Genomic DNA, 6,000 nt, shown 5'->3' on the forward strand with positions numbered 1-6,000 from the left:
AAACTCCTTCATTAAAAGGAAAAACCCCCTTTGGTTTTCAATACATTTAATGAATAAAATGTATACCTATTATTCACAAAAAAGTACCTTTACAATTCAAACATCATCATACAGCTTACAAAAAGCAGTAACCTGATTGCAATGAAAAACTGTGACCCTTCAAAAGCCAATCAACCAAACAAAAAGCCTAAACCTTCGAAAACTCCCCAAATCACACCACGCCCAGGATTTTCATGTAATTTGACCTTCATACTAAGACTCCTACTATCACTTTTCACATCATGACCAAGAACTACCGATTTTACTTAAGAGTGGTATGAGTTTTCAGGTAAGTGTTCAGTCAATAAAGGTTTAGATTATACAACAAACTGTTGGAATTCTGTTCAACTCTTGCCATGGCAGTAAGAAACAAGAAGGCACAAAGGTTTCTCCATGAAATCTTGAATTTTAGAGACCGTCCCTCAGTTTAGAAAAAAACAGTTGTTTCCCAGAGGTGGTCCCCCAAGGTTAGTGTTTGTTGTGGCACAGCTGAATGCTGCTGTGATGAGTTCCCCACTGCTGAAGTGGGTGCCTTTTAAAAAGAAAAAACAACAAAATATTTGGAAGAGTAATAGTTAAGGTGATTTAAAAGAAGGAAGGATCTCAACTAATGTAGCAGGGCTACTGCTGATAATTCTCTCTATGGGCTACTTCTTCTTACCCACTCTTTTACTATAGAATTGTACATTGCTAATATGGTGCAAAAATCTGTTAAAAATCATCAGCCAGGTTCTCTCTGAGTCTGTCAGCACATCATGCACCTGGGCCTGCACAAAGCACTGGACATTGCCCTGCATGGCATCCTTATCTCTAAACTGGAGAGACATGGATTTGATCAGTGGACTACTCAGGGGATAAGGAATTGGCTGGCTGGTTGCACTCAAAGAGCTGAAGTCAGAATCCTGATGTCCAGGTGAAGGCCAGTGATAAGTGTGGTCGTCCGGGGGTCATCACTGGGCCTGGCCCTGTTTCACATCTTTGCTGGTGACATGGACAGTGGGACCGAGTGCTCCCTCATCCATCAGCAAGTTCTCCAATGACAACAAGCTGTGTGGCATGGTTGATACACTGCAGGACAGGGATACCATCCAGAGGGCTCTGGACAGGTTTAAGAAGTGGGACTTGGGAGTGCTGGGGGATGACAAACTTGTCAAGACCTGGCAATGTGCACTCGCAGCCTATAAGGCCAAATGTGTCCTGGGCTGCATCCAAAGCCCTGTGGGCAGCAGGGCGAGGGAGGGGATTCTGCCCCTCTGCTCTGCTCTGGTGAGACCCCACCTGCAGTGCTGCGTTCTGCTCTGGGGTCCCAGCACAGGAAGGACAGGGACCTGTTGGAGCAAGTCCAGAGGAGACCATGAAGATGATCAGAGGGCTTGAATATCTCATCTGTAAGGACAGACTGGGACAGTTGGGGCTGTTCATCCTGGAGAAGAGAAGGCTCTGGAGAGACCTTATAGCACCTTCCAGTACCTCAAAGGGGGCCAACAAGAGAGCTAAAGAACAAGGGCATGTAGTGGTAGGATAAGGGAGAATGGCTTTAAGATGAGAGAGGGCAGGTTTAAGATTGGATATTAGGAAAAAAGTCTCTACTGTGAAGCACTGGAATAGGTTGCCCATAAAAGCTGTATATGCCTCATCACTAGAATTGTTCAAGGCCAGGTTGGATGGGGCTTTGGGCAACCTGCCCTAGTGGAAAATGTCCCTGCCCATGGGGGGGATGGGTGGGTTAGAACTAGATTAAGGTCTCTTCCAACCCAAACCATTCTGTGATTTATGGTAAGTCTCAATCTATTCTCACCTGCACCTGCCAGACACAGTGGAAAACAAGAAAGATTAAAAAGGGATAATTGTAATATTCTTCCCTTCCAGGGAAGGGAAAGAACAGCCATAGTCTATAAATTTTGCACTATATTATGAAACAGTCATGCCTTAAATTTTTTAAGAACTCTTTTGCAGACACACACAAAATGTAAATTTCTTTTTGATAGGAAAAAAAAAAAAGTCTGTTACACAATTTCTACCCATTTTTCATAATATTACCAAAGTAGTAGAACAAACAAATATTAAGAACTCTCAAACTTCCCCTGCGGAAAGCGTTCCGACCTTATCTCTCCCGCCAGACTCTCTCCTTTTAAATGCTAATCTTCCCCCTCTCTCTCTTAATGCCGGCCGCCGCAGGGGTGTCAGGCCTGAATGCGCCGCTGCCCTGCTCCCCCCCCCGGCACCCCCACGCCCTCTTCGCAAGACCCCCGCCCCTCAGTCCCCCTTCCTAAGGTCGCTCCACCTTCAGCCATCCCTCCGGGGATGCTGAACAAGGACTCCGTGCTTCCCCCACCTCCCTGCTCCACGCTGCCCCTATCCCCCTCCCTCGCGTTGCTCCCAAACCCCTCCTCTGTGCCTGCAAAGCCCACGGAGCCTGCTTATCTCATGTGTGGCCATCACCCTTCCCCTGCAGTACCTCTGAACGTAACTGTACCTGTTCCTATCCAGTCTGCACCCCCACAACCCGCCCTCCCTGCTCCCTCTGTAGCGAATGTGGCTCCAGGCAATCCCCCCCCCCCCCCCCGCTCCTCCCTTATCCTCAGACCCTGCAGCCGCAAACCCCTCACGGCTCCCTAGATGGCACTTCTGAGACACCTCATACTGGCATTCCACTTTCACCTGCTCCTCAACACTGTGCAAACTGCTGTTCCCAAATCCAGGTCTTGCCACCCTCTCTCCAGCACCCCACACCCCTGCAAAATACCACTCCAAAACACCAGAAAAAGGACTCTCACTCCTCATCTGAGGACAGTAGTGACAGTGAGTCCAATTCTGATGCAGAAGACATTGATCCATGGGCTGTAATTAAAATGGAAGCCACTCAAGCAGGGGACTGGGACCTGGCTCAGAAAAATTCTGCCTTCCCTGTAACTTATATAAAGGGAAAAAGAGGTGGTGCCTTCACTAGAGTAATGTGAGAACCTAACAAAAACAAAGAGCTCATAGAACTTGGAAAAGTGGCCAAAGAACACGGCAGAAGTTCACATATTTTTTAAAATTTCCTAGAAGCTATCTTCTCAGCACGTTTTAATACCCCACGATGTTAAGAATATGGCCCACTGCCTCCTATCCCCAGCAGAATATATGCTATGGGAAAGGCATTGGAAAAGACAATTAAAAATACTATCAGACACATACACTAAAGATACTAATAGGCCAAATTATACAGTTGAACAGCTGGCCGGAGAAGGCAATTTACAGAAACCCTCAAATCAAGCTAAAACCTTGTCTGAGACAGCACTACAAGACCTGGCTATGGCAGCAAAAACCTCCTTACTTCTTACCCCAGATGACTCTATCCCTACCCTACACTTCTCTAATTTTAACAAGGAGTAGATGAAAGCTTTATCAAATTTGTGGACAGAATTAAAGAGGCTCTGGATAAACAGATAGAGAGCATATAGGAAAGAAAAGAACTGTTATGCAAACTTGCCATGAGCAATGCTAATGAACAATGTAAAACAATTCTGAGAGCCTTACCCTTGGATACAGAACCTACCATAGAACAAATGGTGGAAAGCTGTACACATCACCTCTCCGCTGAAAACACAGTAGCCCAAGCAGTTGCTAAGGGTATTGCAGAAGGAGTTTCTGGTGCATTTGCAGTAGTGACTTCCAAAGACCAGACCCGCTTCTTTCACTGTGGAGACTTGGGACATTTTATAAAGGACTGTTCAGATAGGACACCTACCCGAATCTCCCGTAACACCTACCAAAAACCCCAAAATCGGCAGTGCTTCCAGCAGCGTTCGGGAAACCACCAGCGGAGCGTGGTCAGGCTCCACACCAAGACAACAAATCAAAAGCCATCCAGACCCAACCATGTATCATTCCAGGAGATTCCAGGTCACATGAAAGGGAGCCAACATACAGAGCAATACAGACGGGAACCTGGCGCCAGCTGGTAACTGCTTTATCCATTGACTTTAATAAAAAAGATGTTTATCGTGTCCCCACTGGCAAGTAGGGCCAAAAGGTGGTCCTTTTGACATTTTAATTATAGGTGATACTTTTCATGGCCTGGAGGAAATCTTTGTTTTTCCAGCAGTACAAACAGTGCACCCGGGTCAAGAAATCTTGGTCCAGCTGTGCTGCACAGACTTACCATTTTTTCTTTTAAAGGGAACTCCAATTGCACAAGCCTTTCCACTCCCAAAAAATCACAAGGAACAGCTTCCTCTCAACCCTATAGCAATGTGGGCACAAGTTTTGGGACCTAATAAGCCTACCATCGAGTGTGGCCTATCTTGCAAAGGGGAGAAGATCCACCGACTAGGCCTGCTGGACTCCGGCGCAGACGTGAGCCTTGTTGCCCGCTCAGAATGGCCAGCAAACTGGGAACTACAACCGGTACCAGGTATGATTTCAGGGATTGGTGGAGCCACAGTGTCCATGCAAAGCAAGCACAATGTCCTCGTTGAAGGGCCTGAAGGCAAGTTGGCAACTATCCGCCCATTTGTGGTAAGGGCCCCCATCACCCTTTGGGGAAGGGATGTTCTATCCCAATGGGGAGCTTCCTTACAAATTCCCAGTCGGGATTTCTAATTGGGGCCACTGAGGAGCACGCACTACCAGATACCCTTCAGCTCACCTGGAAATGCCAAACCCCGATCTGGATTGAACAGTGGCCCCTCCCTAAAGTAAAACTGCACTACAAGCCCTTGTAGAAGAACAGCTTGCCAAAGGTCACATTGTCAAGACCACCAGCCCTTGGAACTCCCCAGTCTTCGTACTGAAAAAGCCTGGAATGGACAGGTGGAGGCTCCTCCATGACCTGCGTAAAATCAATGAGGTAACTGAGGACATGGGCCCCCTTCAGCCTGGACTGCCTTCACCATCGATGCTGCCCCGAGACTAGACACTTGCCATCATAGATATTAAAGACTGTTTCTTCAGCATTCTGCTGCACCTCCAGGACGCTCTACGGTTTTCTTTTTCTGTCCCCTCTCTTAACAGAGAGGCTCCACTCAAAAGATATAATTTGTGTGCCAGTGGTACGTTGCTCACGTTTTGTCTCCCATTCGGAGCCTATTTCCAGATGCAATCATCTACCACTATATGGATGATATCCTGGTCTGTGCATCAGACAAAGCTTACCTAGACAAAGCAGTTACAAAGACCATCAAAACCATAGAAAAAGCAGGATTCGAGATCCATGAAGACAAAATACAATACACCAACCCATGGACTTATCTTGGATTCCAGATCCGTGAAAGGACCATTGTACCCCAGCAGCTCGTCATCCGAGACAACCCAAAAGCCCTGAGAGACTTACACAGTCTGTGTGGATCCATCAATTGGGTACGTCCTCTGCTAGGAATTACAACAGAGGACCTCGCTCCCCTATTCAACCTTCTCCGTGGCAACAGAGACCTGGACTCTCCACGCACTCTCACAACACAAGCCTGAGATGCCATCAACAAAATCCAAGAAGCCCTATCTTCACACCGAGCCCATCGCTTCGAGCCTAGCCTGCCTTTCCAGTTTGTCATTCTAGGAAAAGCACCCTGGTTCCATGGACTGATTTTCCAATGGGATACTCAACTTATTGATACTTGAATGGATCTTTACAAACAACCAACCTTCAAAGACAATTACCACCTTCCAAGAAATCATGGCACATCTCATAAAAAAGGCCAGAACTCGCCTCCGTTCTCTCGCAGGGTGTGAGTTCACATGCATATACTTGCCATTAACCAGCGGAGACCTGGAGCATTTGCTTCAGACCAATGAAAATCTCCAGTATGCCCTAGATAGCTATACAGGCCAAATTTCCATCCATATCCCAAAACATAAACTTTTTAATATAACCTTTAATCTGACCCCAAAATTAGTACAGAGTAAAACACCTCTAAAAGCTCTAACAGTCTTTACAGATGACTCGGGATCATCCCACAAGTCTGTAATGACATGGAAGGA

The sequence above is a fragment of the Prinia subflava genome, chromosome W (genome assembly GCF_021018805.1).
Source record: "Prinia subflava isolate CZ2003 ecotype Zambia chromosome W, Cam_Psub_1.2, whole genome shotgun sequence".
NCBI classification, from domain to species: Eukaryota; Metazoa; Chordata; class Aves; order Passeriformes; family Cisticolidae; genus Prinia; species Prinia subflava.